Source organism: Canis lupus, chromosome 7, assembly GCF_048164855.1.
Source record: "Canis lupus baileyi chromosome 7, mCanLup2.hap1, whole genome shotgun sequence".
Classification (NCBI taxonomy): Eukaryota; Metazoa; Chordata; class Mammalia; order Carnivora; family Canidae; genus Canis; species Canis lupus.
Window position 1 is genome coordinate 36,328,954 of NC_132844.1, and position 25,490 is coordinate 36,354,443.

Consider the following 25,490-nt stretch of genomic DNA (forward strand, 5'->3'; position numbering starts at 1 on the left):
TTGCTTCTTACCAGTAAAAGACTCAAAATTCTATAATCTTTCATTTTAATTCTTTCTTCCTTCCTTTCCTTTCCTTTCCTTTCCTTTCCTTTCCTTTCCTTTCCTTTCCTTTCCTAATATTCATTGAAAACCTACAATGTGGGACACCTGGATGGCTCAGTGGTTGAGCGCTTGCCTTCAGCCCAGGACATGATCCCAGAGTCCCAGGATCGAGTCCTGCATCAGGCCCCCTGCATGGAGCCTGCTTCTGTCTCTGCCTATGTCTCTGCCTCTCTCTCTCTCTCTCTCTCTATCTCTATCTCTGTGTCTCTCATGAATAAATAAATAAAATCTTTAAAAAAAAAAAAAGAAAATCTACAATGTGCTCATTACCTTTCTAGACACTAAAAGACTAAGAGCTTCTTACTAGTAACCAACTAAATGATTGTAAAGTCTTCATATAAACTAAAACTAGAACATGGGTTTAATTGAGGCATCACATTGCGTAATCTACTAAAGATTCTGATACCACGCATCACTTTACACAAGTCATATTTGGCACTCAAATTTTCAGAGAACAGGATTTTCCATAATGTGGGAGATGAACTTTTTATTATCATGAATTTTCAGTGTTTTCCTCCATTCTTGGTGATTACCAATTGCTGCTAGATACTCGTAGAATTAAGGCTATATTTCTTACTTACCATTTTGACTTATTTCATTTTTATTATCTCCAATTCTTTGTTTATTCACTAGCAAATAAAGCCATGCAAAGTAAGTAGCTGATGAATTATTTGCATTGTAGTCAAAAAGACTTGAGAACCATTGGTAAGATACAATTACTGATGGACTAAGAGGCCACCTACCTAGTATAATTTCAGGGGAAATTTATAACCCAACATATCTGCTGTAAATTAGGCACAACATTACATATTTAAAAATGCATTACTTCAAGTAGAAGTATTATATCCCTTTTACACAGAAAAAAAAAAAAAACAACAACAAAAAAGACAAATACTTTGGACTACTGCTTAGAGAAAATAGCTTCATCGTCTTGCATTCCAAAGTAATATCTATCTATGAACAAGGTGGCTGAAAAGGTAAATTTAGAGAGTTTAAGGGAAGAGTTAAATGATAGTTGAACATGTTTACTCCAAAGAAGCTCTTTTGAACCCTAAGGGCAGGTTTTGAGAACCATGTTCAAAGGAGCTACTCTATGGGCCTATGGGATCAGAAAGCTCCATAGAGTCCTGCCTTCCTACTTCCCACGCCCTGTCTCCATGGCTCTCAGCTCTTCAGCATCATTATGTCTTGATCTCCTGACTCTAGATGCCTACATCATGAAATCCCAGAGAAATTGTTAAGAATTCCAGGTTCATACCCCTAAATTTAAGATTGGAACTCAGTCTCCCACTTAGTCTAGAGAAGGAAATCAGAGAGTCAATGTGAGACAAGAGTAGGGACAGCTTGGTGAGGAGCCAAACTGGAGTAAACCACACAAGCAAAATGAAAGAATGAGCTATTGGTGCAACAAGGTGGCAAGAAGCCAGGATAATGGTACAGCAAAAGGATGAAAAGAACAAGAGAATACAGGCAGGTATAAAAGTCTCTGAGACCACAGGGACAAATTTTCCTAAGGGAATGTGTAAGGGATTGATCATTTTCCACCTTTGAAACAAAAATGTTTTTGGGTGTGACTTTGAACACACCAAGAACAAAGGTGAACTTCTTACACTTGTGGTTTTCTCTTTTTTTTTTTCAAATGCTAAGAGATGCTAAGTTTAATTAAAAAAACAACAACAAAGTATTATCTTTGAAATATTTAATTAAAAACAGAAATCCCAAAGATAGGGAATACCAAAAAGACTGCTGGTGGGTTCTATTTAAAGTCTGTGGGACTTACAGTTTATGAGTTCAGTATTTGTCAACATCAATTTTAACTGAAGACCTGTTTGATGGTGCTCTTGAAAAGTTGTAGCCACTGAAAGAGAGTGCCTCAGTAACACCCACATCTGCTCCTGGTCCAATGTGGAACACTCTTTACACACACCAAATGCCTGACATCTTTAGGAAACCTGTTTCTTCATAGACAGGGAAATCTGGCCCCTTGTGAAGGCAGCAGTAAGTAAAAAAAAATAAAATACAATCTGTCAGGTGGCTTGTCATCAGTGCTTTTCCTTCCCAGAATTTCTTTCAACTTGTGCCTGATTCAGGAATCCCATTTTCCTCCCCATAGCTTGCCTATTATTGCCCTCCCTATTGATACAGAACTAACAGTATCTTACATCCTCAGAGACCCAGTTATCAGTTCCAAAGATTTCAGCCAGTAAGCTATTAGCATCTGTGGGCTGAGTTAAAGATTGCTATAGTACCTCTCAACTTAAATTATAAAATAAATAAATAAATTCCTTTTCCCATGTTCCCCTCCACATTTTATAGAAAAGCTTCTCAAGGCCTAATTTCTTTTCAATTTTCTCTCGAATCCACTCCAATAAGCTTCTGTTCCTTACTACTTCACCAGTTCACTCCAAAATGCCAAATCCAGTGGGCGAGTCTCCATTCTCATTTTATGTGATATAAACAACTTTTAACATGGTTGATCCACTTCCTCCTCCTAGAAAATGTATCTCATTTTCCATCCAGGACACCACTGTTTTTTAGTTTTTCCCACCAGCCTCTCCTTCTCAATCTCTTTTACTGGTTCCTCTTTATCTTCTTTTTTTTTTTTTTTCCTCTTTATCTTCTTGACAAACAATAAAGTATTCATCTCCTAAACAATAAAGTACTTTGAGGTCTCAGGCCTTGGGACTCTTCTTTCTGAGGGTTACTTCTAGAATGATTTCATTCAGTCATAGCAGTAAATACTGTCTACACTCTGATGACTTTCAATTTTATCACTTCTGCCTGAATGTGCCTCTGAAATCAAACCTTAAATATTCAAGTGCATTTTTCATGTCCCCTCTTGGATTTCTAATAATCATCTTACCACATCTAGAAGAAATGTCTTAATTTTCCCCAAAATCTTCTCTTTAAGCCTCCCCATTTTGGTAATAGAAATTACATTTTTCTCAATGGTCAAGGGTTACATGTGTCTCTTTCCTTCTCTTACACTCTACATCCAGTCTAACCTCAAGTCAGCTACACTTCCTGAATGTGTCCAGAATTCAATCACTTCTCACCACTTCCACTACTCCCACTCTGGTTCAAACCACCAACATCTCTTACCTGCATTCTTATAACAGTCTCTTAACTGTTACTGTTCCTCCCGCTTCTGCCTCCTTATATTCTGCATACAGAAATCCCCTAGACACAAAATCACAGCAGATCAAAATTCCATTCAAAATGTTATAATGACTTCCCACTGCATTGAGAATAAGGACCAAAATTCTTACCATAACTTATCAGATCATGTTCCATAGCCCGTCTGACCAGATGTCTGACCATGTTCCTATGGTGTGGTCACACTGACACTGGTTTCCTTCCTCTTTCTCAAACACAGTTCTGTTTAAGGACCTTTGAACTTGATTGCTCCCTCTGCCTGGAGCAGTCCTCCCGCAAATACCAGATTGGCTCAATCTCACTTTCTTCAGACTTTATTCAGCTCTCACCCCTCATCTTGTCAGGGCAGTCACTCTATAGTAGAGCAACCTCTTTTTTTTTTTTTTTTCCACAGAGTGAAGTTTATTCCCGACAAAGTTTCCCTCCCCCCTCCCCAGCCCGGGACAGGGACAGACAGCTGGGGTGAAGATGGGGGGACCTCCGAGAAAAGAGGAAGGGCCCTGGTCCCCCAGGCCATGCCGTGTCTGGCTCCCCCAGCCTGGCTGAGTCCACTGCACCTCCCTGCCCAGCCCTCGGGAGAGGGGAGGGAGCGCCGGCTCCTGGGTGGTTCCAAAGTGGAGTGTGAAAATAGAGAGATATGTATATTTATACGCAGTGGGCTCCTTTCTTATTAACTTTCTGTCTCCTTCATCCTGCTTTACCTTTCTTCAGAAGTTTTATCACTGTCTGGCATATTTAATATAAGTAATTCCTGATTATCTATCCTACCCTCACTGGAATGGAAGCTCCAAGGTAAAATTTTGTCTCTATGTTTCACTGTTTCACTGCTGTATCCAGAGTACTTAGAATAGTTTCTGGGGCTATACAGAAGATACTTAACAAATGAGCTTTTTGTTATGAGCTTAACTATTTAATTAAATAAATAATAAGTGTATTTATAGAGTCTTTTTAATGCCATTTGAATCACTTCTTTCCTTCCTGATGCTGTCTCCCAAATCCAGCTGCTAGTATCCCGGTCTGCTCATGCTGGCTCAGGTGAGCATTCTAGTTCCTCAAATATTCCCCAGGAATATTTCTTCATAGCACGGAATAGAAAAGAAAAAAATAAATTTGGATTTACCTGTTTACCTTGCCAGGTAACAGGAGATGGACACTACAGGTATAATACATAAAAAAATAAAATAATAATAAAAAAATAAATTTGGATTTACCTGTTTACCTTGCCAGGTAACAGGAGATGGACACTACAGGTATAATACATAACGTGTGGATAGTCTTCAGGGCATGAAGAAGACTGCAGAGCTGGAAATAAGCTAAAGAAATAGACAAGGATCAGGTCAGCAAGAATGTACATGCCATGATGAAAGAGTATATATTTTATATTGAAGTTGACAGGGAGCCACTGAAGGGATTTAAGCAAAGGAATGCAATGACCAGGATCTAATCCTGGCCCCGCCCCTCACTGACTAAGATTTAGGCCAAATTTTTTGATGCAGTGCCTATCCAATTTTTTCAGCCAAAGAAAGTCTTTGTTCAAACAAAGGGTATCCAGAACTAACACATAAATCAGATTAAACAGAACACTCTGGTTGAAGACTGACCTGTTTGACTCTTTACTCTTTTTAGCAGTCTCTGAAGCCCCTCCATGACATCCTCAGAGCTCCATGGATTACATGGCACAAAACCACTGACTACATACTTGTTTCCTCAACTGTGCCAAAATCCATAATCTCTAGAAAGCTTAAAATATGGTTTTTCTATACAGCCTTACACAGTTGATGTTCCCCTAACAACATTCTAAAGCAATCTTTTTTAGGTCATTTGATTGTGGCAAAAGGTGTCAAAATTGTACTTTCATTTTTCCTCAAAAGAGCTTGCCCCAGGTCAAAAATATCCTTCCAGAGAATGACTTTTATATGAAAAAGAGATATATCCAAATAATATTGTTTTTCTTAAATATTTTTTTTTCAATTTTTATTTATTTATGATAGTCACAGAGAGAGAGAGAGAGAGAGGCAGAGACACAGGCCGAGGGAGAAGCAGGCTCCATGCACCGGGAGCCCGATGTGGGATTCGATCCCGGGTCTCCAGGATCGCGCCCTGGGCCAAAGGCAGGCGCCAAACCGCTGCGCCACCCAGGGATCCCCCAAATAATATTGTTATACTAAGTATAGGAACCTCAAGGCACCTTAACCAGCAGTACATGCTAAAGCCTAACTAAAAATATAGGTCCATTAACTAGCAGTACTATAAATCAATAGGAATACTAAATACCAAAGTTATGCTTCAAAACCTAAAGTTCTTAAATATGTTATCAGAAAAGACTAGACAATGAGATTTTGTTGCCTTCATGTCTATTCTTCTCAGGTACTGCACCCTAGACAGCATCCTTTAATGAAAGCCTTCTTTCTCATTTTATTCCATAACTAATAGAACTCTCTTGCTATATGACTTTACGAGTTTAGTTAATGCTACCCTGGAGAAGCACTTTAGTTTATCTAATATAGAAGGTGAAGAACAGAAATTTTTGAGAGAAAATTATGAGACTGCTAAGGAAAAATAAGTCAATCGTGGTTTAGCATTTCAGAACATAAGCAAAACTTAAGTGGGGAAAAAAGAAGTATTTTAAGTTTAAGAATTCAAAATTCTATAGGATTCAAGACTTGAAATTTATACTCACAAATAAGGTACATGTATTAAGGCAGAATAAAAGCCACCCAAAGATATTCATCTCCTAATCCCTAAAACCTGTGAATATGATACCTCACTTGTCAGTTAAGCATCCTGAGATGGATAGGTTATCCTGGATTATCTTGATAATCACAATATAATCACAACAGCCCTTATGATTAAGAAAGAGGCAGGCAGCAGGATTAGAGTCAGAAAGGAGGTTGATATGGAACAGAGGGTCAAAGCCAGAAAATCCTGTTTCTGGTTTTGTAGATAGAAGAAGGCATCATAAGTCAAGGACCATAGGTAGCTTCAGAAAGTTTTTGGAAAAGACAAGGAAACAGATGGCACTGCTGACCCATTTTGGATTTCTAATCGCTAAATAATTAATTTGTGTTGTTAAATCACTAAATTTGTGATAATCTATTGATAGAACAATAGAAAACCAATACAGATTTTGGTACTGAGAATGAGTATGTAACTATGTAGAAGAGCTTTGGAATTAGGCAATGGTAGACCCTGGGAGAATTTTGAGGAACATGCTAAAAAAAAATAAAATAAAAAAATAATAAAAAAAACTAGAAATCATTGAACATACTGTTGTAGAAATATGGTTAAAGGCACTGCTGATGAGGTCTCAGAATGAAGTAAACAGCATGAGAGAGAAAGCTTATGACATCTTAGGGAACTTCTTCAGGTAGAAATAAAATCATTCCAAACAGAAACACAGAAATGTGTTTGTAAGGATTGAAGAGAAATGGAAAGAGTAAATATAAACAGATTTAACTAACAAATTATAATATAATGTCTAATGTAGTTTAAAATGTATGTAGAAATAAAATCTATGCCAACAATGTAAAAAAGAGAATTGGAATAAAGGGAGTGAAAGCGTTCCAGAGTTTTAGCACTACTGTAGAAGTAGAAATGTGATCATTTGTTATGAGGTAAGGACAGATATTTGTATAATTTAATAACAACTGAAGAAAAGTAAACACTAGTTTTTAAGAAGTGTCGCTAATAAAAAAAGAAGTGTCACTAATAAATTAATAGTAGGAAAAGTTAAATAATAAAATTTATTTTATTAATTCAAAAGAAGAAAGCAAAACAGAGAAAATAGAACATAAAACAAGTAGGTCAAATAGAAAACAATTAAGATGGTAGGTAAAAATCCAGCTGTGTTAATTAGTGTATAAATGTAAGTAGATTGAATGCTGAACTTAAAATACTAGTATTTTCAGACAGATTAAGAAAAACCTATATGCTGCATGCCAGAAATACCCCTTAAAGACAAATTTTTAAAGTAAAAGAATAGAAAAAATATACTCTGTATGTGAGAACCAAAAGAAAGTTAATGTAACCACCCTATTAGACAATTAATATTTTAATTATTTAAGTATTATTAGAGGTAAAGATAGACATTTCATAATAACAAGGCAACATGAAGTGGCTAATCCACCAGAGAGATAAAACAGCTCTAAATCTGTGTGTGTTTTCAATAACATAAAAGGAAAAAAAATTGACAGAATGAGAGGAACAGTAGACACATCCTAAATCATACAAGGGATTTTATACTTTCATTAACAGATGATGGAGCAAGCAGACCAAAAATCAATAGAGATATAAACCTAAAAGTACAATTCATATATTTCATCTAATTAACATATATATAACATTCCATCAATGACCAAATTAACTTTTTTGCAACTACACTTGGATAAGCAACCAAAATTAATGCTATTAATGCTGATACAATGAAGTCCTGACAAATTTCAAAGATTGAAGTCATGTATTATATGTTCTTTGTGTGCAAAGGAATTAAACTAGAAATAAAGACAAAAAGATAACAAGAAAGTTGCCAAATGTTTGGAAATTTAAGAAATACTATTACAAAGCGCCCATATATAAATGAATGTATGAAATCAAAATTTTAAATTTAATCAGAGTTGAATTATACTGAAGTTAAAACATATTGAAAATAGTAGACCATGGCACAATCCAATGAGATATGAAATTATCCAAAGTCCAGTATCTTGGAACAAAGAGAAACTAAACAAAGGGGCTACACAGCTAGGCATCTCCAAGAAGTGTAGGCGTGAAGGTGAAGCCCTAGCCTGGGTTAGCTCTAGGTTTTCTTATCGTAAAATGTAAAGTATGTGGAAGCAAGAAAGGGAAAACAACTCTAAACCAATCACAAGAGGGGCAGCAGAGACCTGCAGTGGTGAACATACACTAGCGGGCTGCAGGAGAACTAACCTCAACAGACCTGGTTATCTTGTCCACCATCATGGCTGTTTTCAGCTTGTACTGTTCTCAGTACCGACCAATGGCAGGAATAATTGGCTTTTTGCCATACGCATAAAGTGGTTACCAGTTATGCCTGTCCCTGTTCTTACTGTTTCTCTTACCAGCTCAGGTCCTACTCTCCCACAGTAGATTGTATCTAAAGTAGTACTCAGAAGAAAATGTAATGTTTAGGGCCCAACATCAATTCTCAAGCATGTTTCTCAGGCATCTAGAAAAAGGATAGAAAACCAAATCAAAGAGAGTATAAAAAATAATAATAAATATAAGAGCAAATATCAATGCATAGAAAAAAATCAATAATCACAGTTACTTTCAAAAGATTAATACTGTTGAAATATTCCTAATAGGATTGATCTAGGAGAGACATAAATCATCAGGCCTGTAAAAGGGCACATCTGTACATATAATATCTAGTCACTTAAAAAGATAATCAGAATATTATAAACACCTTTATACCAGTAGAAAACTTTAGATAAAATGGACAGAATCCTTGAGAAATACAAATTATCAAAATACAAAATAAAATATGTGATTATTCTACCATCTATTAAAGAAAGAAAATCTGTTCCTAAGTACCTTTCCACAAAGAAAGCCTTAAAACCAGATAGCATCACTGGTGAAATCTATGCAATTCTTTTATTTAAGGAAAACATAACGCCAATTTTATGCAATCTCTTCCAGAAAACAGAAAAGACACAAACACTTCCCAACTTTTTTTTAGGAGGCTATCATAATTTTGATACCCAAACTTGACAAGAACATTGCTAGAAAGGAAATTTGCAGATCCATTTCTCATGAACATAATATAAACACTAAACTGCTGAACAAAATATTAGCAAATGGAAAGCAGTGATATATAATAAGAATATACTACAACCATGAGAGAATTAGCCCAGGAACATACGGTTGTATTAACACTCAAAAATAAGTCAATGTTAAAAAACAAAAAACAAACCCTCAGAGTTAATTCATTATGTAACTGTTAAAAAGGAAAAGATATATACCTAAATATTTACAGAATAAAAATATCTGACCAAAGTTGATACCCATTCATTGTAAAAACTCTTAGCAATGTAGAACAAAACTTCTTAATACGATAAAGACCTTCCGAAAACAATCTACAGCAAACATATTTGATGGTGAAATATTGAAAGCTTTCCACCTGAGATGTGGAAAGAGGGACAATGATAATGCTAACATCATTTCTAATCAACATTTCACTAGTGTTCACTGAGGCAGAATCATGGTCACCAGTCTGCAAAAAAGGAAAGCTGTAGGCGATATATTATCATTTCCTTCTTCCACTATCCAATATGTCTTTTGTTCTCAAGCACGAAATCGGCTAGACTGAATTCCTTACTCCATAGAATAATACAAGCCTTCACTTCTGATGGGTCATTCTCTTCTGTTATTGATTGGTAGAGTTGTTAATTTTTACTTTGGACATTAAAGTACTAAAAAATATCTGAGAGAATCCTATGGGTCTCAAATATGGAGAATATGGTGTTGGCCACCACACAAATAAGTGATCTTTGTGGGGAAAAGCTGTAGCAGAGAATAAGAATGAAGAATAAGATACTTGCTTAAATTCAGTACAGATCCAGTTCATGTAGCCCATGGTCTAGATCCATGCATCACTGAAGCAGAAGAGTTATTTAAATGTCACATGCAACACTGATTATATTCTGATGTTTTGACTTGAAGTCCTGCTTTCCAGGACTTTTTCAGAGTCACCACCTCTGTCACCACTCTGAGTTTGTTTTGTCCAACCCTGCCATGTTTCTCTGGTACGATTATAATATATACATCTGGAGCCAATTGATTCTTGCTTACTTTTTAATAATTACCAGATGGGAGTAATAAGAACTGATCAGAAAGAAAAGCTTATACAAAGGGAATGAGAAAAAAAAAGCAGAGTGAAAGTGCTTTAGATACTGTTTGTCCCTAAAAAGAAATAAACCACCTTTGACACCCCAAGCCCAGAGAAGGAACCTCAGATCGTTTTGAAGGACCTAAGAGGAAAGGGCTCTTGTCTCCACTACAGCTTATAAAGGGGCAAGTACGGTAAAACAAACACACACATAAGCAAACACCTCGTACACAGTAGAGTAAAAGTCAATGGAGAAGGGATTACCACAAGTGATATCTAAGCTGACATGGCTGGTATGTCATACCATGAGTCTTCCATTGGCCCCTCCAGAGTCATTCTCTTCTCTATTTTGCTCCCTTCCCGCTGGTTCCAGTGGGATTTAGCCATTGGGGACTGCAGAAAAAAATGAAGACAAAGTGTGATTAGCAGCAGTATATTAATTTCCCTAAAGCCCCTTCTAAAGAGTCACCTTAGGTTGGCTGCATCCCTTGAATGATCACTGCTCCTTCCAAGTCAGCCTTCACTTCTTAATTGTCTCCCCTTCTAGGTTCTGGTAGCCTTTCTCCTCTCACTTTTAGGGTCTGCTAGTTCTGTGTACCTGTACTATCCCTTGCTGTCTCCTCACATTATCCACATCTTTGTAATTAGTTCTATGTAAATAAACTCTCTCTGAAATACATTAATTTGAGTGCGCCATTTGTTTCTTATAGAGACCCTTGTGAATATGAGCCTTAACGTGCATCCCACTGTGCTTCATGGAGGCAGGAAAGTTTCTTATGTTATCAAGAGTTGTATGGACTCAGCAGTGAGCCCTAGCTGTCCTGGTGGGCTTTCACACAGAAAGAAAAAGGAATAATGGTGACAGGGCAAAGATCATATGAAACGTAGCCATCTCTGCAGTTGCTGGCACCAAGAGATGATGACCAAGAACTAGACTCCTCTTCATCTAATACACAACCCCAAAACCCTTGGCATTATAAAGCCCACCAGAGCATAATAAGGTCAGGAAGTATAAATTAAGCTATTAAAGGTGCAAAATTCCTTTTCTTGGAAATGAATTATTTCACTAAAACAGGCATTCTTATTATACAATTGACCATGATAGCTCAAAAACTTAAAGTCATTTTAAACCATTCCTTCTCCTTGATTTCTTTATCAATTAGAAACTGAGTATTATAATTTTCCCTGCAAAGTATGTCTCAATTACATGTCTTCCTTTCTTCTTTCATTAATTACATCTTTGCTTAGGTACTTTTCTTCCCATCTTGAATTACTGCAATAACTTTTTAACATGTCTTTTGTATTAACCTCTAAAATGCTGGAATTCCCCTCAGTCTACTCATTTATAACATAGACACATAACAAATGTATTGATATTGACATAGTATACATTTCAACCCCTGATACCAGAGAAAAAATGATGTCAACTCTCGGAACTGGGGCTACTTCTCTGTACCTGGCATGAATTCTGCTCCATGGCTTTCTGCCTCACCTATAACACTTAAAAACTTATAATAAATATTTGTCATATTCTCTGATTACAAAAAGATTATAAATTAGGTAACAATGGGGCACCCAGGTGGCTCAGCCCGTTAAGCATCTGACTCTTGATCTCAGCTCAGGTCTTGATCTCAGGATCATGAGTTCAAGCCCCATGTTGGGCTCCACACTAGGCACAGAGCCTATTTATTAAAAAAATTACATAACAATTTAATTAATTGAGTTGTAACCTAACACTTTATTAAATGAGTTAGATATAGTAGTGCAAAAAAAAGAAAGTAATTTTACTGTTTTCTACCACTGTTTTTACAAATCAAGATTTGCTGTCATCTTTAGGTAAAATTTGAAGAGGTATTTAGATTTTCTGATTACTGCAAGCCTCTTCGTGTAAGGTGATAAAAAGTCCATTCCCACCTCTCTTATATGAGAATTATAAAGTTTACCTAAATTGTCTTTCCATTCCCTGCTCTGGCTGGCTTCCCTTTTGGAAGACTGTGTTAGACCACAGAGTCACAGTGTAGACTTTTTTCTTTCACCAATCTTCTAAATTTCCAAATTTGAGATCTTTCAGGGCTAGAAACTGAGAAATGAGAGGTAAGGGGAAGAAATGCTGTGCATGACCGACTTAGTTGTCATCTGAAGCTCTGCTAACTGAGCATGCTAATTCTTTCAAATTCTTTCTCTTGGCAATGCTACTTTTGGCTTTCCTATTGGCCCACCAATACTTTTAAGTTTTCAAATTAGGTTGTTCTCTTCCTTGGCCTAATCAACCCTGACTGACAACCCATTATGCAAATCAGCAAGCTCTCTTAGATCTTGTATAAATGAAAGATTTAGAAGTGTTAAAAATACATTCAATCTCCATTTACATATCAAATGCTTTCTAGGAAAATCTATAATACAGAGGGAAATGATTACTATGTACCAAGACCTTTCTAACCTCACAGAAGACTAATTATTGAAATCAAATGAGTTATCACATATAAAGTGCTTAGCTTTATGTAATAAATATTATCCAACAGTTAGGTAAACAAAAATCAGTTGGCTTCAAAAACATTCTCTTATTTCTCACTTGTCATTCAAAAAACTCTGAGTGTAGTTCATTCATTCTACAAAATCAGTCAGCATAGACTACTATCAGAACTCAAATTTTCTGCCCTTTTATAGCTTAATAATACATTTGAATGTGAGGCATACGTACCTGAGACAATCAGGTAATACGGCAAGATGTAGTCCAAGAAATGTTAATCATTATTACATTTGAAAAAGAGAGAGATTAGGGCACCTACGTGACATGATCAGTTAAGCCCTGGACTTTTGGTTTCTGCTTAGGTGGGGCTCTACCCTCCGTGTGGAGTCTGCTTGAGTTTCTCTCCTTACCCTGCCCCTCCCACTCATGCTCTCTCTCTCTCAAATAAATTAATTAATTTTAAAAAAAGAAAAGAAAAAGGGAGAGATTGATGTGAAAACAGCATCTAAAAATGAAGAGTTAAAAAAATAAAAATAAATTAAAATGAAGATTTAATATAGAATTCTAGACATCTCATCACAAAAGACAAAATGTTAAAAAAATGCATGTACAAAAGTCAAAACTGGACAAAACACCCACAAATCGCTTTTATAACCACCAATAAAGACAGAACCCCAAAGCAAATTATGTAAACAGTAACTCTTCTACTAAATATTCTAAAAAGTAGGGTGAATGGTTATTTATGTATAGGGAAGATAAGTATTTAGAAAATAAAAAATTATTCTAAAAAAGAAGAAAGACATTAGTTCATTGACATGGAATTTAAGAATACAGAATAGTCAAAATAAATAATTCAAACAATTGATTATTCAAGGCAATGTGGAAATAATAAGCTCTTAGTCAAGCTTCAAAAATAAAAATAGAAACTTTAAAGGACTATGCTTTTGTGTTCTTTGATTTTATAGTTGTGTGGCCCAGATTTAATCATTAGTTGAATAAAGGTGTTTGGCATTGAATATAAAGCTAGAGCATATATACGTGAATTTTTATATTCAAATATAGGACCTAATAAAAGACTAAAATTAAATTAAAAGTATATATGAACTCTGCTTTATTTTAGTTTATTACCTCAGCTTAATCTTATAACTATTTTTTAGTCTCTCTCTTAAAACATATTTCAACAGATAATTGGCTAAAACTGGATGCACAACAGATTTTAAATAAATTCCTCATGGATGGATTAATTTAATGACTCCAAGTGCATTTAAAAATTTAGCTTCTAACAAAGATTGTGTTTTGCCTCAAATTATTATTTAATAAACATACCTATTATCAATTAAATTATAACACCATTTTTCTGCCTCATATTTTTCAACCCTATTTTTTTAAATGTCAGCAGTCTTCTCTGATCAGTAAATGTGGAAACAACACAAATAAATTAGAGAAACCTAACTTACCTAAAGAATAAAATTAAAAGTATATAGCAGATTATATAATAAAATACAGAAAATAAATTTTTATTAAGTTCAGAATCAATTGATTGAAAATTATTTACATCAGCCATGTCCTGATCATTTTGAGATCAAGAAAACTAATTTTTAAGTAGTATGCAGTTATGGAAATTTTTAAATAGTAGGTAGTTATGGAAATCTGTGGAATGAATGAATAAATGAAGAAACCAGGTTACAAATACAATTTTAATATTTCCTCAACCATTTTAATATAAAGCACATAAAAATATTTAAAAAATCAAACTTTCAGGACACCTGGGTGGCTCAGCAGTTGAGCGTCTGCCTTTGGCCCAGGGCGTGATCCCAGAGTTCCGGGAAGGAGTCCCACATTGGGCTTCCTACGAGGAGCCTGCTTCTCCCTCTGCCTTCTGCCTTCTCTCTGTGTCTCTCATGAATAAATACATAAATAAAATATTTTTTTAAAAAAATCAAACTTTCCTCTTCATTATGATAATTAAAGAGAACCCTCATGTAATCATAGATAGAAGACTGGAATCAATATTATTCTCATTTGGTTTTTATTAATTTAACACATACTGAACTAATTCACTTAATTGCTAAAAAATTTTCACTCAGAGCAAGACGGCAGAATAGAAGATTTTTTACCATCATCTTCCCATAGACCATTGATCTTGACAACCATCCGGGGATGAGAATACTTTTATAGGAGTCCAGGAGTCCATCAGAGAAGTTTCAGCACACTGTTGGAGAAAAAGAGAAATAGGAAGAAAGAAGAGAGAATAGATGTAAGAGAGTAAAAGAAATGAACAGTTTCACTTTACCTGAATCATCCATCCCCCAAGACAGTACTGTTCAGCACCAAGAGAAACCTTATCAGCCTGCAATTTCTCCCACAGGGGAAAGTGAAAGTATACAGTATGAGCACCCGGTTTCTCAGCCAAGCAAGACATTGCCCAAGAAATCCATTTCTTTCTCGCCCCACCTAGAACACTGAAGTGATAGGCATGGCTGAGGGTTTGGGAGAGCTGGAAACACAGCAATAATGGCTCCAAAGCATGAGAGGACTGTGGATCTAACTAAATGCCTCACAGAATTCATAAAGAAGCCCACCCATGAGCCTCTGGCAACACCTTGCCTGCCAATCCCCTCAAATGGCCCAAGAACAACTTCTATGTTGTATGTGCCTCACCCACTCCACTTTGGCCATTTCCTCATGCATGCCCTCATAGATGTCCAGTGTGATCCTTTATAAGAGCTTGCAAAACAAACACAGAAACCCTGCCCTATTCTGGAGGATCAAGAGAAAGCATACAAATTTGAGCATTTTAGGGTACTATCTGAGGCAAAACAAACAGGCGACTCAGCATGCAGCCTACCTTTGCAAGATTAAAAGAAAGTATACAACTTTAGGAATTCCCCCCAAGAGGGAACAAGAGATATGGAATGGGTACATCCATAAAAAATGTCAGAAACAGCCTAAGTGCCAAGCCAGGCTAACTGGTGAAGGTGTTTCTCTCCTGAAGCCAGTCAGTAAAGACTGCAGGATGTGATAGTTTCTTGAAATGCAAAGACAGCAATGCAAGAGTTTAAGGAATTAAAAAAAAAAAATCAGGAAACATGACATTACCAAAGGAACACAATAATTTTCCAGTAATAGACCTCGAAGAAATGGAGATCTATGAATTGCCTGAAAAAGAATTTAAAATAATTATGTTAAGGAAACTTAGCTACAAGTGAACACATATAGACAACTCAAAGAAATCAGGAAAACAGTATATAAACAAAACAGAAGCTCAACAGAGAGACAGAAATCATAACAAAAGAACAAAGAGAAATTTTGGAGCTGAGGAATACCATGAGTGAAATGAAAAATACACTAGAGGTTGTCAACATTGACTTGCTCAGAGAAGAAAGAATCTGTAAACATGAAGACAATTCACTTGAAATTATCCAGTCAACAGAGATAAAAGGATAAAGAATGAAAAGAATTGAAGAAAGCCTATGTGACTTATGGAGCATCATTAAAAAAAAATAACTAAAATACATATTATGGGAATTGCAGAAGGATGCAGAGAGAAAAAGGAACAGACAGTTTATTTAAAGAAATAATGTTTGAAAACTTCCCAAATCTGAGGAATGATATAGATATTCAGGTACCTGAAGCTTAATGTTCCCCCAAACAGGTTTCATTCAAAGATTTCACTGAAAAACATTATAATCAAATCATCAAAAATCAAGACAGGAAATTTCAGAAGTATCTAGTAAAAAGATTTGTCATATTCAAGCAAAACCTCAGTAGACTTCTCAGCAGAACCTTGCAATTCGAGAGAGAACAGGGTAATATATTCAAAGGGCTAAAAGATAAAAACTGTCAGCCAAAAACACTTGAACCAGAAAAACTATTTTTCACAAATGAAGGAAAGAGGAAGTATTTCCCATACAAGTAAAAGATGAGGGAGTGCATCACTGCTAGACTTGTCTTCTAAGAAGGGCTAAAGGGAGTTCTCCACACTAAAATGAAAGGAAGCTAACATGAGATGTGAAAGTAATGTGAAAACACAAAAGCAGTAAAATTCACTGAAAAGGTACGTATAATAAATTCAGGATATTCTAATGGTAGTACATAAATCACTTTTAACTCCAGTATAAAGGTTAAAAGACGAAGGTACTAAAATGACTATAGCTATAATTTGTGGTATATATGTAATAGAATACTATTCAGCCTTGAAAAAAGAAGGAAATTCTGCCATTTGCAACAACACTGATGAACCTGAGGGACATTACACTCAGAGAAATAAGCCAGACACAAAAAGGCAAATATTGCATAATCTCACTCACCTGTGGAATCTGGAAAAAAAAAAAAAGTCAAACTCACAGTAATGGAGAGTAGACTTGTGGTTACCAGGAACTGAAGGGTGGGGGAAATGGGGAAATTCTGGTCAATAGGTATAAGCTTTCAGTTATAAGATGAATGAGTTCTGGAGACAGCATAAGTACAGCATGACAACTATAGTTATTAATAATGTATTGTGGGGATCCCTGGATGGCTCAGTGGTTTAGCGCCTGCCTTCGGCCCAGGGCATGGTCCTAGAGTCCTGGGATCAAGTCCCACATTGGGGTCCCTGCATGGAGCCTGCTTCTCCCTATGCCTGTGTCTCTGCCTCTCTCTCTCTGTGTCTCTCATGGATAAATAAATAAAATATTTTTTTAAAAATAATGTATTGTATATGTGAAATTTGCTAATAGTTGATCTCAAGTGTTCTCATCACACACATATGCACACACACACAAGTAAGTGTATTGAAGTGATAGCTATGCCAATTAGTTTAATTGTGATAATCATTTCACATATATATTTCACATATATATGATGTCATCATATATATCATGACATCACATTGAATACCTTAAATATATACAATTTTTATTTATCAATCATACCTCAATAAACTGAAAAAAATCCATTGAAACATATATTAATTCATTTATTTCATCTTTATAGCATCCTATGATTATATTATTATTATCCCCATTTTACAGATAAGAAAATTGAAGCACAGAGTATTAAAGAACTTGTCTAAGAAAAAGCAGGGCTTCAAATCCAAGCAATCTGGACCCAGAGTGATATGTGATGCCTAACTACACAGACCCTTTACATTGTCAATCCTTCTTTATCTTTAATGAGTAAATTTGTACCTCAAAATAAAAGCTATGTTTCTCATAGTCCACAACAGAGTACTTATTTATTTTTTTATGTAATATCTTCTTTCTTTCAAGGCCTACCTAAAGAAATAAGACCCCTTCATTCATTCCACACTAAACTGAAATCAGATGTTTTTGAATCACAGTATTCTTTTTTTTTTTTTTTTGATTCATCTCAGATTTCTTAATTAACACTAAGAATTCTTATCTAGCTCCTTTGAAAGTCCAGATGAAGTCATGGCTTTCAGTCTGTTTGAAGACATCAATCTTTTGAAGGAGAACAACCATAGTAAAGATATTAAGTAATCAACAACATTGGTCTCTAAATTCAAGATGTGAGTTTCTCCTAGATTAATGGTGCTCAAATTAGAGCATGCATCAGAAACACCTGGAAAGCTTATTAGAACACAGATTTCTGGGCAGTTTCTAATTTAAGAGGTCTAAGGTGGTGCACAAGCACTTATATTTCTAATAATTTCCTGACTGATACTGATGCCGCTGATCGCAAGACTGGCCTTGGAGAAACACTGGCCTTAGACCTAGACTAAGTTTTCCTAATTAGAGTTCCACAGAAACTGCTTTCTTAGAATAATAATGTTTTCTTTGAAAATGGGTCTTTTGGTCAAATAAACTTGGGGAATTATACAAACTTGAGGAATCACAAAATACCTTAGTATGTTATGGGAAGACTTGGAAAAATCTCCCATTTAATTTAGTTAAACCTAGCTTTTCCCAAACTTATATGACCATGGTTTCTGGCAGAACACTTATTAAATCACATAGAACTGATGTTCTGAGGGACAATGAGGAATATTTGGCTGTTATTCAACATTAGTAGATTCTGCTCACAAATTAATTTAGCCTGTTTTTTTTATTTTTTTCTCTTTGATTTACAAATATCCCATTAATGGCCTCAAAGAATACACTTATTCCTAGTTAAGATTTCATTTTTATGAGTGAGATGTAGTAGGAACATTGCCAATCCAAGTAGCAGAAATGAAATTATGATGTTAGCTGATGGTGCACAGAAGATATATTAAGTTCAAAGACTGTCAAATTGAGACCAGATAGCTTAAAAATGTGCATGCACCCTGGCAAAGATAACATAACTGCCATCACACACCATGTTCTCTTTCAAGTGTGCTAAATCAGCATCAAAAGAAAAAAGTAATTCTTTTACATATGCCAGGTAATTAAAAATCATAGTTCTAACATTATATACGATTAAATAATTTTATCCATTCTTATCTGTGCCAACATCAGCTTGCTGTAGAGCAAGAGAAAATAGGTTCCAAAGTTTTGAACATATGGGATTTTGTTTTCTAACATAAATGTTCTAACATTTAGCAACATTCAAGAGAATTGTGTTCACTTAAGATGGGCAGCTGTTCCCCTGAGCTATGATGAACAAAAAGTTCCTAGCATGGTCCTAGTAAATAGGATGTAATCAGTAATTGAAATATTTTCTCCCAATTATTTTTTATTAATAATATACATTTTAAAGAATAATTTTAGGTTTACAGAAAATGTATGCAGATATAAAAATAGTATTTTTTATTATTAACATCTCACTATATGCTACATTTATTACAATCAATAAACCACTATTCATACATTATTATTAACTAAAGTCCATAGTTTACTCATATTTCCTTAGTTTTTATGTAATATCCTTTTTCTGTTCCAGGATCCCACCAGGATACTACATTCCCTTTAATCATCATGTTTCTTTTGGCTCCTCTTGACCATGACAGTTTCTCAAACTTGTTTTTGATAACCTTGGCACCTTTGAAGAGTACAGGTCAGGCATATTATAGGGGGTGTCTCTATAATTGTGTTTTGCTCACAATTATCCTGGGATTATGGGTTTGGGGGAGGAATATCACAGAGACAAAATGCCATTTTTATTACATCATATCAGGTTTATATACCATCAACATAATTTGTGACTGTTGTTCACCTTGATCATCCAGCTAAAGTCATGTTTGTCATGTTTCTCCACAACTAAGTTATTCTTTTTCCACTTTTCTATAATATTGTCTTTATGCAACCCCATACTTAAGAAGTGAGGACATATGCTTCCCCTCCTTTAGGACAGAGTATCTCCATAATTTATTTGGAATTCGGAACAGATTTTTCTCTCCTTTATGTATTAATTTACTTTATAATTTATTTACATTTATTACATCAATATGGACTCACAGATATTCATTGTATAATTTGGTTTATAATCTAATATTATTTATTGCTATTGCTCAAACTGTTCCAGTTTGGGCCACTGACAGCTCTTTCACTTGGTTCCTATGTTCTTTTTGCATACCTCCTTCATCCCCATCATTGTGGGTTTCTTTACTTCTTTCAAATTAATTGCACCAGGATCATCCTGATCCTGTCCTAGAGTTAGCCATTTCTCCAAGAATACCTGGTTCTTTTTATTGGAGAATGTCCGAAAAACGAAGTCCTGGGCCCTAGGTGTGATTGTTGCTGCTGGAATGTCTTTTCTTTTAGACTCTCAGTTGTCAGAACAGAAAAATATATGTGTGTATGTTAATATGAGTATATATGTTATATATAAATACCTTTAAATGTATATCTTTATTATTATACCTATTATACCTAATAATACCTTTATGAATTAAACATGAATTCTTATAGCCATCTTAATTTTAATCTTCTGAATATGAACTATTTTATAATGAGAAATAGGCTTCCTAGATCAGGTCACTATATAGTAGTGGTATTGACTAGTGAGTTATGAAAAACTTACATTCCATAAATGGAAAAAGTGCAATCAAATGTGGGTGCAAGTCAATGGGAGCACTGAATCTCAGAGAGACATTATGACGAGGATGAGGAAATACTGTAATCCATTAAGAGAAACAACCAACAACAAGGCATGTGGTGTGCATCACTAGCACTTCCCCATACCCCATTCTGCTTTCCTTTGAGTTCACTTGCTCGACCCCTTATGTTCAGTAGAGCTATGTGTCAAGTTTTGTCCCCTAATTAAAAGAGAAAGCTATGTGTACCACGGCAAGCTTGATACACATCAGTGACTGGTAAGAACCTGGTATATTAGTCTACTAGGGCTGCTATAGCAAAGTACCACAGAATGTGTGACTTAAAACAATGAAATCTGTTTTCTCACAGTTCTGGAGGCTGGAAGTCCATGTGATAAAGGTGTTGGCATGTTTGGTTTCTCCTAAGGCTTCTCTCCTTGGCTTGGCTTGCAAATGGCCATCTTCTCACTGTGTCCTCATATAGCCTTTGCTCTGTGTGTGTCCATGCATCCCTGGTGTCTCTTTCTCTTCTTACAAAGATATCAGTGATATTGGATTATGACCTACCTTAGGACTTCATTTAACCTTAATTACCTCCTTAACAGGTCTATCTCCAAATCGGGTCCCATTGGGAGTTAAGGCTTTAATATATATATTTAGGGCCACACAGGTCAATCCATAATGCCCAGTGTTATTTAGAACAGAAAACTTGATATCAGGTCTAGAACTAGAACAAGGGCCTTAGGAGAGCTATATAAGGCCACCTGAGAGCAGTAGGGATGGAAGACTCCAAATATCAAACTACTGTCTTTTAGGGCCTGGTAATTCTGAAGGTATTCTTCTCAGATGCCTGTCATCCACCTACATTCTATGTTTGCTCTTCTATAAAAACTGCCATAAAAGATAAAATACAAATTTTAAGCAAAATTAGAAAATTAGTTAAAAGAATATGATAAAAATTAAAATACATGCAATTAACTAAAATCAATATAAAAATATATAAATTTTGAGATAGTTATAATAAGTCATCATTATAATGAAGAAAATCGACTGTAAGGACACCCTAAAACAGTATAAATTCACATGAAGACATGGAGAAGTACCAAGGCCAAGAAAAGGGTAAAAGAAGGGTCCTGTGAGTAGAAGTGAACCTTTGTGAATTTTCTTTGGCAGGATACCTCTTAAATTACATGGAACTAGTGTTCTGTGGGAATAAATTTCACTATTGGAGTCCCTCTTCTCTAAACATTTCAAATTTTTCTGCACAACATGTCAATGTCACCATTACTCAAATTTTAATATATGTCACCATTACCCAAATTTTAATATATTTCAACTTAAACTCATTTTTTATTTCTTTCCAAAGTAAATTTATCTTTCTGAATTTAATATTTTTTCAGCTGTGATACATGGTTCCTTTTTAATCCATTTTCTCAGAAGAAAAAGAAAGAATTGTCACCATGGACTCTTTCTTCTTTTATCTTTTCCTCAAACTCATCAACCAATAAATCCTATCTACCCATACCTTCAGAAAAGAACAAATTACTAAGAAATTATCACAGTTAATGTTCTGGGCAGAGGGAATACAGTAAAGGGCAATATGAAGGCACAAAGCTCTTATATTCCATATTGGAAGACGGACCATGAAATCAGTAAATAGGAAACAGAGTGACAGATGCTCTGATGAGAAACAGGGAGAGAGGATGTCATATAACAGATCATTGATTTCTGAAGTCATTAATCTGTCCCTTTTACCTCTGTTACTGTTCTAGTTTATTCTCATCACACTTGGAATAAAATCCAAACTTCTTAACTTCACAGCCCACAAAGCGCTGCATTATTTGGTCCCTACAAAGGCAAGGTCATCTCCTCCATTCTTTTCTTCACTCATTTCTCTCCAGCTACACTTTCTCATCCAGCAGGTAAGCCTAACTATTCTCTTAGTCATGGTCCATATATCTTCTATTCCTCTCAGCTTAGAATTTTTATCCCAGACTTTTGTCTAACTTCATCTAATTTCTGCTTAACCCAATCCCCTCACTCTCCATCCTTTTTCCCTACATCTTTCTAACTCCCTGAAATTATATTATTTATTTACTTGTTTGCTTGCTTGACATCTAATTAATTTCCAGTAAGAGAAACAACTATTAACTTTAAATACAGGGCTCTGTAATAACTACAATAATAAGAATGAAATTGGTTTTGGATTCACCTAGTTTTTCCCACTTTGGACATCAAAACTTGATTATAGAAATAGAACAAACCAGCAGTGCCAACTATATATATAATAGCAATGTAAAGTATTCTTCAAACAAAAAGATCCATCCATTTGGGAATAAATAAATTCACACATTGCAATGTGAACAGTACTTTTTTACCATATGTTCCTACTCAAAACTGATTAGAAAATATATACAGAAGATTCAAATTAAAACATAGTTTCAGTTCTTCCTCACTAAAGCAATGGTGATGATCATATGTCCTACCCAATCTTTACTGAGGTATCTATTTCTTGTTTCTTATTAGCACTCACAACAAAATTTTAGGTTTTCACTTAAGTGCTTACTCAAAGTAATGTATTACGAATTGTGTTTTTATAAGTTGATTTCTATAGTATCCTTTGCTTTTTCCAGCATGTTCTACAAACCTGCTGTGCAAAGTGTGGCTCAGAGACCAACACCGTCACTTAGAACTTCATAATAAACTTAGGACTCCTCAGATCTGAATTGGAATCTGTAATTTAAAATGACTCCCCCAGTAGTATTTATCCGTATAACAGTTTGAGAATCTTTGTTCTAAAAATACTGGCCACCTTTCTTTTCTTGTGCAAGTAAATAGCTGTATGATGTTACAGCTGTTTCTCTCTGATGGTATTGCGTTCTTGGCAGCTGAAATCTGTATGAACTCAACAAGCTCCACATGTTATGCCAATACATGGGGTACTTGAAGCCCTTTTTAGTATGAAAGAACTTTCTTCCTGGAGCATAAGCTAAAGATGTGCTCCAGCTTTCTAGATAAAAATTAATTTCTAATCAGGGCTATTTATTTATCTTGTTTATTTACTATAAAAATATTTGTAAATGTTCCTTAGGTTCATTTCAGGCAAATGGAAATCTAGTACAAAATTAAGATTTAAAAACTATTTTCAAATTTAGAAAATCTTTTATACTATAAGTCACATCATTTCACTTTCTTGCCATACCTTATAACTTTATTTAAAGAAATATGTGGTAATAGTGGATTAGTATATTACGTATAATTATTCTACCAAATGGAAACTCGAATTCTATGTCAACTAAAGGGAGTTAATCTACTAAACTTAGAGCCTTCATAGAACATTTATACTGCCTCCTAAAATCTTCTGTTGCATGAAGCAAGGCATGCCTTAATGTGATAAGCAGAATTATTACCTTCCTCCCCCAAAGATGTTACTTTATATGGAAAAAGGGACTGTGAAGGTCTGGGTGGGACCCAGTAACCATGAGAGTATTTAGAAAGAAAAGGAAGCAGCAGAGTCAAAAAAAAAAGGAGATGTGACTTTGGGAACAGAGGTCAAAGTGAGGCTATTGCTGGCTTTAAGTTGGAAGAGTGCCACAAGCCAAGGAATGAGAACAGCCTTTAAAAGCTGAAAAAGACAAGGAAATAGATTCTCCCCTGGAGCTTCAAAGAGAACACAGCCCTGCTGACACCTTGATTTTAGCTCATGAGAAATCTGATCTCTAAAACACTAAGACAATAAATTTGTAATGCTGAAACCACTAAGTTTGTAGTAATTTGTTACAGCAGCAATAGGAAACTAATACAATTAAATCAGTTTATAGCAATAGTATTTGTAACAAATGTATACAGATACCTAAACAGACTGCTCACAGAAATGGACAGAACCATGACAGCCACTTCAGTTCACTTGTAAAAAACAAAAATTGCTGATTTGTCTCCAGGGCTGATATCTTTATAGCAATCCAACCAAGATCGTATAATGCACCTAATGTTTTGGTTTTTGTTTTTTTGTTTTTTGTTTTTAGAAACAGCAGATCACCTCTAAGGTTTTACATATTTACTAGTCTTCATTTTTATTTTAAAACACCAAGTGTTCTCTTAGCTACTTAGAGGAAATATTTTTTAAAAACCACTTTATTGAGGTATGATTGATATTGAGAAAGCTATTTATATTGAATATATATATAAATTGCTAAGTTTGGCAATAAGTATACACCTGTGAAACCATTACTATAGTCTATAACTTAAACATATCCAGAACTTCCAAAAGTTTCATACTGCCCTCTCTCTTACTTATTTTGTGATAAGAACCCAAGATATACTATCTTAACACACTTATAAGAAAACTATAAGATATTGTTAACTATAGGCACTAGAGTTTATACCCTCTGATATACCCATTCTCCCTGCCCGTCAGTCCCTGGCAACCACCATTCTACCCTCTGCTTCTATGATTTGACTATTGGATTTCTCATGTAAGCAGTATCATGTAACATTTGTCCTTCTATGTCTGGCTTATTTCACTTAACATAATGTCCTCCAGGTTCATTATGTTGTCACAAATGATAGCAATTATTTGATAGATGCCTAATAAGAATCTAAAATTTTTCCATGTAACAAGTATTATTTTTTATAGACACATATTCAAAGATTTTTTTTTTTTTATATTCAAAGATTTTCTAAATGAGCACTTCCTTGTGTAAATTGGCAATATAAAAGAACGCAATTGTGGTGTAGGTATTAGCCAGATTTTTATTGAAAACAGTGAGATACTTGTTTTTTATTTGAAATTTTTGTGGGACAATATTTTCTTAGGTAGTTCAGACACTCTAATTTTCCAATATTTACAAAGTGCAGATTTTCACTTACTCTTGGACTTTTCTAATTCAGCCTGTTAACAAGTGGAGAAAACATCCGAATGCCAAACACTAAAAACAAACAAAAACATAATGAGCTCCACAGGT

At 35.0% G+C, this 25,490-nt stretch overlaps 1 long non-coding RNA gene across 1 annotated transcript; it reads right to left on the bottom strand.

Moving 5' to 3' along the window:
* Positions 1-1,851: 1,851 nt before the first annotated feature.
* On the bottom strand, positions 1,852-25,454 carry LOC140636282 (uncharacterized). Its single transcript, XR_012033573.1, has 8 exons — positions 25,396-25,454; positions 14,690-14,784; positions 12,046-12,182; positions 10,407-10,495; positions 8,334-8,440; positions 4,470-4,571; positions 3,205-3,282; positions 1,852-2,085 (listed from the first exon to the last, which is right to left on the bottom strand). It is a non-coding gene; the product is annotated as an uncharacterized lncRNA (long non-coding RNA).
* Positions 25,455-25,490: the final 36 nt, after the last annotated feature.